Source organism: Tachysurus vachellii, chromosome 16 (genome assembly GCF_030014155.1).
Source record: "Tachysurus vachellii isolate PV-2020 chromosome 16, HZAU_Pvac_v1, whole genome shotgun sequence".
In the NCBI taxonomy this organism is placed as follows: Eukaryota; Metazoa; Chordata; class Actinopteri; order Siluriformes; family Bagridae; genus Tachysurus; species Tachysurus vachellii.
Window position 1 is genome coordinate 10323183 of NC_083475.1, and position 12566 is coordinate 10335748.

At 42.7% G+C, this 12566-nt stretch overlaps 1 protein-coding gene across 1 annotated transcript in view; it reads left to right on the forward strand.

Moving 5' to 3' along the window:
- The first annotated feature begins 1561 nt into the window (after positions 1-1561).
- The window catches only part of usp6nl (USP6 N-terminal like), a 60455-nt gene continuing 49450 nt past the window's right edge, over positions 1562-12566 (forward strand). The window contains exon 1 of the mRNA XM_060889066.1: positions 1562-1686. The gene's annotated coding sequence lies outside the window, so the exon portion shown is untranslated. The remainder of the gene's footprint in view (positions 1687-12566) is intronic.

The window sequence follows — 12566 nt, forward strand, 5'->3', positions numbered from 1 at the left end:
TACACGTATAGCAGCTAGTTTGAAATGAAAAACACAATACAGTTAGGTCCATGTTCATCTTGTTGGGATGCCAGTGGAAAGTGAAGACCACAGATCAGAGAACACACCCACGTTCAGTTCAGCAAGTCCCTGTCTTACAATTTAACATTCATTCATTTTCTACCGCTTATCCGAACTACCTCGGGTCACGGGGAGCCTGTGCCTATCTCAGGCGTCATCGGGCATCAAGGCAGGATACACCCTGGACGGAGTGCCAACCCATCGCAGGGCACACACACACTCTCATTCACTCATGCACTCACACACTACGGACAATTTTCCAGAGATGCCAATCAACCTACCATGCATGTCTTTGGACCGGGGGAGGAAACCGGAGTACCCGGAGGAAACCCCCGAGGCACGGGGAGAACATGCAAACTCCACACACACAAGGCGGAGGCGGGAATCGAACCCTGACCCTGGAGGTGTGAGGCGAACGTGCTAACCACTAAGCCACCGTGCCCACAATTTAACATACTGTACCGATTTAACATAAATTCTGCAACATCCAAATATTCCATATGTTCACGTGTTCAGGTTAAAAGTGAGTGAATATTGTTGTACACAAATAAAATAAACATTTTTAAAAAACCTATAAGTATGCAAAATGTTTTTTGAGGTACTTAAGTGATTGTATGTTAAATGTCATGTTAAAGTGGAGTAAAATAAAACTGATTTATTAACTTCACTGATGTTTTTAGTTATTTCTCTGAAGCATACACATGTCATAAAGGACATAAACACCACCCCGATCAAGGAACTCTTCAGCAGTGGTAGTAGCAGAAACAGTGGTTCTGATTGGATTATCAAAATACATAATAGCACATAATGTTACACGTCTCATTAGCAATTAAACTCTCACATCCAGAGAGCACTAAAGTGACCACAGAAGTAGAGACACCTTTGGAGAAGAGAGAGTTTCCAGTGAGCCTGGATGTTCTTATGATCATGGCTCATTTACAGCATGGTGTCCATGTGGCCAAAGATGCACCGGATTACAAGATTGCTCTAATTCCAGTTTTGAGCAAACCGAATTTCCAGCAACGGTCGAAAAGTCCGTTCACCAATCACCAAAAACACCAATCGTAAAATATACAAGAAGCATCCATGTTTTATATTGTGTTTAATATCTAGGGTGTGTATGTGTGTCTGTGTGTATGTATGTGTGTGTGTGTGTGTGTGTGTGTGTGTGTGTGTGTGTGTGTGTGTGTTGGGGGTCACTGATATATATATCTTTTTGGTCTAATGTGAGATGACTTTAGAGAAAATCCCTGATGTATCTATGGAGGAAATTTTCTCACAGGATGACAGAAGAAAAACATAGGCATTAGTTGATCCATTTGGGTAATAACTGAACAGAAAAACAGCTGTAAAATAAAAAGTTACCCCACGAACCATGTGTATTTAATCTCATCCTGATAGTGTTTATGCTAGTAGTATTGATGAGAGGAGAAAGTGGGCGTGGCTCTCGGATCTCCACCTGGTTGGACTTTCCTGAGTTTTGGCCCTTAGGGCTTTCCATACTGAGTTTCAGCACTCTTCACTTCAGTGGGTAAGAAGCTCCCAATTTCCTGGTACAGGCGCAATGGGCATTTCTCCGAACTGGTGGGAAATAAAGCGAATAGACGAGACCAGAGATGGAAGCAGGTAATGCGGTTTGTTTATATATTCAGGAATTTTATTGTTTGAGCCTACATGCAGACTTGCTAATCTCAGTGCTTAAGCTTTATGATTAGCAAAAAGCTAACATCGTTTTATAGAGAAATAAATATTGATTTCTCCTCTCCGGCTGGTTAAACAGTTACTGCATGGATCTTACGCTTTTGTTTTATCGTTAATGATGTGTTTTTGTCTTAAGACTTTCTTCTTTAGTGTGTGTTATTAAGGCCTAGACAACTATTAGCCAAACATTTCGGGACAGCGACAGAGTCCGGAAACTGACAGGCGGTTCGTAAACATAAATGGCGCGTCGCTATTGGTTGGAGATCACGGATCTTGTTTGCTGATTGGTCAGAGCTTTCTGTCACTCACAGAGTCGGAGCATGGATACTGTGTCGAAATGAATCGTATGAATGAGATTGTTGTGTTTGTGCACTGATAAAGTTTCTTTTGGTGTTTTGGTGTATCTGAAGTTTTTTTTTTAAAAAAAGCTCCAACATGATCACATGAGGTCGCCTTTAAATGACTATTAATCCATGAGCAGGGTGTAAATCTGTGTACTGTATAAACTTTCTCTGAATGGTCTGTGATTGGTGGTGCAGCAGCACACTGGTTTGTGATTGGTGGTGCAGAAGCACACTGGTTTGTGATTGGTGGTGCAGAAGCACACTGTGGCTTGTGATTGGTGGTGCAGCAGCACACTGTGGTTTGTGATTGGTGGTGCAGCAGAACACTGTGGTTTGTGATTGGTGGTGCAGCAGAACACTGTGGCTTGTGATTGGTGGTGCAGAAGCACACTGTGGTTTGTGATTGGTGGTGCAGCAGAACACTGTGGCTTGTGATTGGTGGTGCAGAAGCACACTGTGGTTTGTGATTGGTGGTGCAGAAGCACACTGGTTTGTGATTGGTGGTGCAGCAGCACACTGTGGTTTGTGATTGGTGGTGCAGCAGCACACTGTGGTTTGTGATTGGTGGTGCAGCAGAACACTGTGGCTTGTGATTGGTGGTGCAGCAGCACACTGTGGTTTGTGATTGGTGGTGCAGCAGCACACTGTGGTTTGTGATTGGTGGTGCAGCAGAACACTGTGGCTTGTGATTGGTGGTGCAGCAGCACACTGTGGTTTGTGATTGGTGGTGCAGCAGCACACTGTGGCTTGTGATTGGTGGTGCAGCAGCACACTGTGGTTTGTGATTGGTGGTGCAGCAGCACACTGTGGCTTGTGATTGGTGGTGCAGCAGCACACTGTGGCTTGTGATTGGTGGTGCAGCAGAACACTGTGGCTTGTGATTGGTGGTGCAGCAGAACACTGTGGCTTGTGATTGGTGGTGCAGCAGAACACTGTGGTTTGTGATTGGTGGTGCAGCAGAACACTGTGGTTTGTGATTGGTGGTGCAGCAGCACACTGTGGCTTGTGATTGGCGGTGCAGCAGAACACTGTGGCTTGTGATTGGCGGTGCAGCACACTTCATTTACTCTGTACACACTATCACTTCTTTACACAGTAGTTCATTTCATTCCTTAGTGCTCCTTTGCTGTTCCACTGGGCAGCATTTCAATTTCATTTAAATTTATTTTTATAGCACTTTTTACAATGGACATTGTCTCAAAGCAGCTTTACAGAACATAAACCATCTCAGTGGAGGTCCAAAATCTTCATGGCACGGAAGACAATCAGAGCTGGTACAACATGCTCAGTATTGCACATTTACTCAGCAGTAAAAAATGTTGTGTTCAAGACCACTTTAGCCAAGACGACACCAAGACCAAGACCTTAGATAATGGAGTCCAAGTCAGACTGAGAATGACTTGGGACAAGAAGAAGAAGAGACCAACACCACTCGAGCCTGTGTCCATATCAATCACCTTTCTACATATCACGCACCTGTATCCAGTTTGAGATGTGTAAAGTTCTCTTCATCTTTTTATTTTGTACACATATGCACAAAATAAGCATCTGGACAGGTTAAGCATAGGACATTCTTCAAGCAAGTGCTGTGTTGGGGGGAAAAAGAGCCTGCGTGAGGTAAATGAAATGACCAAGACCAATGACCAAGACCAATCTTGTGTACCACATTATAACTTAGTAGTGTGCCATCTCCCATTTACTCATTTTCTTCATCTTGCCATTGATTAAAGAGGCATTGCTTCATGGTTCAGTATCACTCCATGGTGCAGTTTTGCTGAGCTCTGCATTTCCCCTGCTGCAGGCGTGCCACTGACCACCCCTCACGTTCCAGGATTACCGGTTTGTTAGGCTTTTAGCAGACAAAACTCTGACTGATGTAGTGCTTTGTGTTAAAATGACCAGAAGTAATAGTGTAGCAGACCTGTCTCTCAGCATTAATGTCTCTATGAGAATTGGAGTGCTCGCCTCATGAGGTAAACATCTGAACAAAAATAAATAAACAAACAAGCATAAAGTGATGGGATTTTTCAAGGCAAAAGGTGATGTGCGGTGGCATTTTGTCTGACTTGAGTGTCTGTGCTTACCGGGGTGCTTTCCAGGATGAACCCTGCCTTGTGCCCTCAGTCTCATTTTAATTCAATTTAATTCAGCTTTATTGTGTTTTTAACAATGGATTTAGTCTCAAAACAGCTTTACGGAACATAAGAAATATAGTACAAAAAGTTCAAGAAAGGACATTATTATGAATAATGTCCTTTCTACAGTCATATACAGTCTGACAGTTGTTTATTAATTATGAGGTTGTTGTCCTTAAAAACCACATGTAGTTCGCATCTTCTCTTTGAATGTACGAAATCTTCATGAAGCTGAACACAACGAGCTGGTATCTCTAGATGCCACAGGATCCTCACAGGGTTGGCCTCTTCTCACTGAAGGTCTGAAATCTTCATGGGACTGACTCCAGGTTCCTCATAACCCAGAAGGATAAGTGGTGTTGAGAATGGATGGATGGATGGATGGATGGATGGATGGATGGATTATTTTTTTGTGTCCCAAATGCACTATTGTACAACATCTCAGCAAGAAGAAGTTGTAGGCTTCATGTACTCAACACTCGCAGCTTTGCTTACCGGGCAGGGGAGGGGTGTGGCTACCAATCACTTACGTTAGATCAGAACAATGATAAAGATTGCCACCGACATTCCTGTGGTTATTAGAGTGCATAGTTTGCAGGGTGCAGGGTGTTAATTAGGTGATTTGGGACACAGCCATTGTGTGTTGTTTCTTAAATTACAAACCCAGTTCTGTTTTGTGATGAAGCAATTTTACTGTACTAAGCTTGTCCAATGTGGTGTGGTAGCCTGATGTGGGCCCCTGAGCAAGGCCCTTAACCCTCATGTGCTCAGTTGTATAAAAAATGAGATGAAAAAACATAAGTCGCTCTGGATAAGGGCATATGCCAAATGGCATAAATGTAAAAATGATTAGCCTGCTGTAATTACAACACAGTTCACAGTAGAACCTTCACATCCTGAAGTGCAGAGCAGTATTACTGCAGCTGCACCATCATAGGAAAAAAATCTACACCGCATTAAAGACAGACAGAACAGGACGGATGCCGTTTTTGTCAGGACGCGAGTGCTGCACCTCAGCGGGTCGATGTGGGTTGAAATGTTTGTCTTTCTAATCGATGCCCACCTAATGCCCAGGACAACCGAAAGTACAAGAAAGAATCTGTGCTTATTTTCTGTGCGGTTTCTATAATTAAAATAAATGCAGGTCTGATAGAAACCATTAAAGAAACACATACTGGCCGTGTCATTATGACACTGTAGCTCTGAAACAAAAGATACCACTTTATTAGACAAAAGATAAACAGAGTTATTTATACAAACACTCTCAAAATATAGGTTTGTGTGAATGAAGGCTGGCAGCACAATAAGCGCTTCTGGAGAGTGTAATAGTACAAGTACAGACTTGTGTTGCGTTTTCATATGACACACTGCCTGACATCACCGACTGGTTCAGTGCAGGGGGTTCATGTCAGCAGCAGAGTGGAATGAGGAAAGAGATAAGCAGGATCTTGATCGCTTCCTCCGTGTGTGTGTGTGTGTGTGTGTTGCGTTGCTATACACAAGGACAGCCTGGGCAGCTGGCATGTTATGATTTGTCAGACTCTTGAGTAAGCGCTCAGACCTGGTGGAGGTGACAGATTTTGTAGGACGTGAGGCAGAAATTCCAACTGAATGGGATGTCAGTTTATTCCACACTCATTTCCACACTCGTTCACACCAAGGGGTGTCTTAGGAGGTTGGAGGAGACCGGAGACCCTGGAGTACACCTGACCTTAATTCCAGATTTAGTTCCCTTGGCTGTTAATTATAAGTAATAATAACTCGTCTCTGATGGCTTTCCACTAGATAATGGAGTGTGACTTTGGGGATTTATGATCATTCAGATAGCATTAGTGAGATCAGGCGTGAGGGGGGGACTCTTGAGTTCTTGCACTCCAACCTTACGGCGCTCAGGGACTTTGTGCACAGGGGCATTATCATGCTGGAACAGGTTCTGGTCTCTTAGTTGCACTGAATGGGAATGATACAGCTACAGCACACAAAACTGGTCCCACCATCTCTCAGGGTAAGAGGAAGGTGGTGGAATAAACGTCCCCTAGATGTCTGAACACCCAAGTAACTGGCTAACGGGTGAAGACCTACCTCTAAACTAGCTCTTATATTCCAAGTTTGTTTTTTGTATTTAAAAAGAAAATCAGGGTTTTAGGCTGATGGTATCCCAAAGTCTGTAAGTGAACCAGTGTTGATTTATTCAATGATGAAGTCTTTAAAGAAGCTTTGTATTTCTCTCTGGAAAAGGGCATCTGCCAAATGGTGTAAATGTAAACATACTGACTGGGGACCACACACACACACACACACACAAGTATGAGATTCTGAGACGACCTTGTCAGCCTGCAGGTGGACATATGGTGTCGGTAATCCTGAGCTTAAAATCTCTTTTACTCTTTCACGCTTTCTTTTGACCTTTCTGTCTTCTCTCCTACTATATTTCCACCGTTTGTTCCTGTTTATTAACTTTTAACCATCTCGCTTTCTTCTCTCTCTCTCCATATATTAATTCTCTTCTACACATTATCCTTTATCTGGTTTCTCCTTCTCCTCTTCCTGTTATTGGTAGTCAGTTTTCTGCACACTTTTCCATCTGAACTGATCTGATCTCTCTCTCTCTCTCTCTCTCTCTCTTTCTCTCCATCCCTCCCTCTACTTGCCACCTGACATGATTGAACCTCAACTCTGGTTGGAAGATGAAAGGAAGCAGAACGTATTTAAACAGTGTTGTACTGCTAGAACCGTGTGTGTGTGTGTGTGTGTGTGTGTGTGTGTGTGTGATTGTGATTGTGTGTGTGTTTTGACAGGCGTTTTCTATCTAGCCCAGAAGCATTTATTTATTGTTTGGTGATTGTTTACTTTGTTGACTGAGCTTTGTATGATATTTTGTCAGACTTCCTGTTATTAGAATTGACATCCCTGCAGCAGGAAGTTTTTCTTTCGTGTTGCACATTAATATTCGTAACACCCTTTTCATTCTTTATTCGTTTGTTATATTGTTTATTTGGAAACGGGTTGAATGTCTTTTTTTGAACTTGTTTTTTTCCTGTTTATGTTAGTAAGGGAGTTGTAATCTTTTTTTTTCTTCTTTTTTTAAATCGCTTATTTAGTTTCTCCCTATATTAGGTAGATGGGTTATGTTTATTGTTTTGGCCCGAGCCCCCTCTTGAAGTCTTCGAACCCTCCAGCACTTCCTGTTTGTAAATACATGAGATCTGTTATTTTTGAGTTGCGTTGTATAGTGAGATTCTTTTCTTGTGACTGGATTGGGGTTGAGTCGTCAATCCTCACAATTGACACACACCACCTTTTAATTTGTTACACATCCCTCCATCCCTAGACTCCTTTTATTTTCTTGGAGCTGATAACTGAAGTATTGGATTAAGGACCAATAAACATCAACCAACCAAATTGAAAGAAAATGAGCTCTCTCTCTCTCTCTCTCGCTCTCTCTCTCTCTCTCTCTCTCTCTCTCTCTCGCTTGCTCGCTCTCTCTCTCTCTCTCTGCATGCTGGGAGTGTTTGGGTGTGTGTGAGTGTTCAGGAGGTGAGAGCTATCGTGCGCTTTTTTCTGCTTTCCTTTTCACTTTTCTTGATAGAGCTAGTTTCTTTCGGTTAAGTAAAAAGAACAGAGAGTTAATTATACGTTTTTGTGTTGAAAGTGTGGTTTATTAGTCAGGTAAGTGAGTCAGGTGGGTAGTAGCAGGGTGGGAGCGGGATGGCGTCCCTTACACAGAGGGTGGCCTGCCTCCCTCCGCCATGGCGTCAGGTGTGTGGCGGTGTGTGTGTGGAGGAAGTGTTATGGGGGAATAGGGAAGGAGGTCAGTAATGAGAACATATCGTCTGCTTCCTGCATGAACAAAGCGCTGGTGGTTTTTGTGAAGGAGGAGAATAAGGTGAGACACCTGACCAACACCGGCATTGTGGTAAGAGGTGAATTTGTTTTCGTTTCACTGCTGATTGCCCCGACTGTCCGGGTAACTGTAGCTAACGTGCCTCTGTTCATTCCTGATGAGTACATAGAGCGAGGGATAATTCGCTATGGAAAGTTAGCAAACGCGATTAAAACAATTCCTCTATGCTGTAAGGATGGGAGGATTAAAGCACGTCTTGTCTTGTGCATGTTCTTCTTATACCAACAGGAACTGGACGTGTCTTTTAGAGTGGTGTATGAGGGCAGATCGTACATGGTGTACAATAGCACAGGACACATGAAGTGTTTTGAGTGCAGGGATGTTAGCATATCCACACAAGGCTCAGGCCTCCGAGGGGGCAACTGGGCAGGGTAACATGGTGGAAGCTGGGCAGGGTAACGAGGGGGCAACTGGGCAGGGTAACAAGGGGGCAACTGGGCAGGGTAACATGGTGGAAGCTGGGCAGGGTAACGAGGGGGGAACTGGGCAGGGTAACAAGGGGGCAGCTGGGCAGGGTAACGTGGTGGAAGCTGGGCAGGGTAACAAGGGGGCAGCTGGGCAGGATAACGTGGTGGACGTTGGGCAGGGTAACAAGGGGGCAGCTGGGCAGGATAACGTGGTGGAAGCTGGGCAGGGTAACAAGGGGGCAGCTGGGCAGGATAACGAGGGGGCAGCTGGGCAGGATAACATGGTAGGTTTAGTTGAACAGATCACTGGGAAGAAACTGTTGGTGTGCAGACTGCAGATACAGTTAAGAGTGGAGCTCAGGTTGCTGAGAATACAATCAAGTGATGACAGAGATGAGAACACTGTGAGCCTGAATACTGAATACTGAGATGGTGGATTCAGAAAAATAAAACAGTACACATGGTTGAAAGTAGTTAACAATAGACTTAGTGGTGGAAGACTAGACAGGTTTTATCTAGAAAAGACAAGGAACAGCAGGCTGATTAACTCTTTTATTTCACCGAGTGGTCTCTCGGACCATCATATGGTAATTTTAGATGTCAATATTAAAAAGACATCAAACTATTATTGGATTTTTAAGGTCAAGTTGTTACAGGACGTTTTCTTTTGTGAAAATGTTAAATATTTCTGGAATATTTGGAGGTCTAATAAGCTTTCTTTTGACAGCCAATGGTGGGATGTGGGAAAGGCTAATATTAAAAGGTTTTGTCAAAACGATTCATTTCACTCATCTGCTATTGTTAAAACAGCTATTAAGGCTTTGCAAAGAGACAGCGAGGTTCTGGAATGAGAGTTTGTAAATAACAATGAGTCGGTGCATCATGATAGACTAAAAAAGAAAAGATAAGAACTGAGCTCTCTTTTACAAGAACAAGCAAAAGGAGCACTGGTAAGAACAAGGTACTGCTCCACCAGAGATATGGATGCTCCCAGTGCATTCTTCTTCAATCTAGAGAGGAAAAATGGCCAGCAGAAGACTATGTGTCAGAAATGAGGAAGCTGGCAGGAGAGTTCTATAAGCAGTTGACAGTTGTGACATGGAGTGTGCTACTGACCTATTCGCAGAGTTACCTCAGCTTGGGGAGGAACAAAGAAAAGACTTGGATAACATAATCACTTTTCAAGAACTTTCAGAGGCAATGCGCCAACTATCCAAAGGCCGATCCCCTGGAACTGATGGACTACCGGTGGAATTTTATCAACAGTTATGGGAATTAATCGGACCGGATCTACGCGAGGTTTTATCTGAATGTTTTGAAAGTAAGACACAGTCACAGAGCAGTTCTGTCATTACCCCCAAAAAAGGAGACTTGGGACTCTTAAAAAACTGGAGACATTTTGTCATCATTGTTGTGCTTGGACTATTATTTTTTTTCAAAATGTCTAGCAAATAGACTCAAACATTGTCTAGTTCTACTAATACAAAATGATCAGACTTACTGTATCCCACAGAGATCCATTGCAGATCACCTTTTTTTTTTAGTAAGAGATATAATCGATCTTAACCATCTCAACAAGATCGATTTAGGGGTTTTATCACTAGACCAAGAGAGAGCTTTTGTCCGTGTCGAACATGAATACCTTTTTAATGTATTGATGCATTTTGTGTTCAGTGATGTTTTTATTTCATATGTACGGTTGTTGTACTCTGATGTGTATGTGTTGGTTGAGGCTGGGGGGTGGGCTAACTGCTCCAGTACCTGTCACAAGAGGCATAAGACAAGGTTGTCCACTCTCTGGGCAGTTGTACAGCCTAATTATTGAACCACTGCTATGCAATTTAAGAAAGAAACTTAAAAGGAACTTTTATCCCTAATGGAAATGTTCTAAGTGGTTTTATCAGCATATGCAGATGACATAACGGTTTTCATTACAGGACAAGAAGACCTTTTAGTTTTAACACAAACTATTGGAGTATATGAGAAGGCCTCCTCTGCCAGGACAAAAAGCGAAGGGTTTTTTATTGGTAATTGGAGGCACACTGCTACTCCAAATCTACCAGGAAGATTGCATTGGAAAGAAAATGGATTAAACATCCTTGGAGTCTTTTTGGGGAATGAACAGTTCCAAAAGAAAAACCGGGAGGGATTGCTAGAAAGGGTGTCTGGTCGGTTGGCAAAGTGGAAATGGATATTGCCCCAGCTATCCTATAGAGGAAGAGTCTTTGTAATAAACAACCTGGCTGCCTGCACTTTGTGGCACAGGACCATCGTTATGGAACCACCAGATGAGTTGATTTCTGACATACAGCGAACAATAGTCAATTTCTTCTGGAACGGACAACACTGGATCCGCGCACCAGCACTATACCACTATACAGTACCCCAGTGCAAGAAGGCGGGGAAGGTCTGGTGGACGTGAGAGCCCGAGTCGCTGCCTTTAGGATACAAGCTGCACAGAGATTTCTGTACAATAAAGATACTATGGGAAAAGATCGCCAGCGTAATCCTGAGGCGAGCGGGTGACTTGGGACTGGACAGACACCGTTTCCTCACGTATCTCCAAGAGGTGAGCATATCTGAGCTCACGCCCTTCTACAGATCCATGCTGTAGTCTTGGAAAACTGTGATTAAAAGTGAAACGGTGAAACTAAAAGAGAGGTAAAGAACCTATGGGCCCCTGAGGAACCTCTGTTCTTTAACCAGTTGATCCATACAAGATTGCTGTCCTCTACAAGTATACGCCAGTGCTTGTTGAGGAACGGCGTTGTGAAACCTGGTCAACTGTTACAAGAAGAAGGGTGGAGAACAACTGAAGAACTCAATGAGGTGACTGGTGTGAATCTTCTGGTTTCAAAACTGAAAGAAGAAATTTTCAATGCATTACCAAGTGGCCACAGAGCTTACATGGGTCAGCGACATGACAACCCTCAGATCACAGGGAACAAAATGGGTTTCCCAGAAAAAAAAAAGAGTTTCTCCAGCATTATCAGAAGAAGAAGAGGAAGTAGGAAATTCTGTCTTGACCTTTAAGACCCCTCAGACAAGCCATTTCAAATGTAAGTCCAAAAAAAGCACACAGTTAAAATCATACACAAAGACTCACTGAGGAGGCAGAAAGCCTTGAGATGGCCAGGTTTGTTGAACCCAGACTTCCTCAAGAGAGACACTGTATAAACCTCCCATAGAGAAACGCAGTGGAGACCTGCAGTGGAGGATAATTCATGGAGCAATAGCCACAGATAAACATGTAGCACACCCGAACACAGCCGTAAAAGGGGATTGTCGGTTCTGTGGAGAAAAAGAAGATCTGGAGCACTTGTTCCTGAAGTGTAGCAGACTAAAAGGCCTCTTTGTTTTACTCAGGAGCTGGTTTAATATCATTAATTTAATAGATGATAAATAGATAGGTTTAATAGATTTCTCTGACAGAGTGTTTATTGGAGGAGTAAAATACAGCTGTGCAAAAAGAAGGAAGACGTGTTTGTTAAACAGCAAAACTAGCAATGTGAAAAACATGGAAAAATAAGGGCTTGGAACTTGCCACTGTTGACTCTAAAATAATGATCAAACGACTAGTAGCAGAAAGGTTAAAGGTCGAATGTGTTTTTTCTAAGCCGACAAATAATTTATTGGCTTTTTGTGAAGTTTGGTGTGTTAACGAGGCTATGATGTACTGTTTATGATGATGAGCTTGTTTTTAAATTCTGAAAATTCTGCACATTAACTTATTTGTTTTTTGTTTTTTTTTACTTATTAACATGTCTTATTTTATTTATTTTATTTCCACCACTTTTTTTAATGCAAAAGATGGAATGATGTAAAAAGAAATAAAGTTACTGTTAAACCTCTCTCTCTCTCTCTCTCTCTCTCTCTCTCTCTCTCTCTCTCTCTCTCTATCTATCTCTCTCTCTCTCTCTCTCTCTCTCTCTCTCAGTCATATATTATGTTCTTGTCTTTAACCCTCATGAGTATCAGCAGATTCACTATTGTTACTGTTATTATTGTTATTACC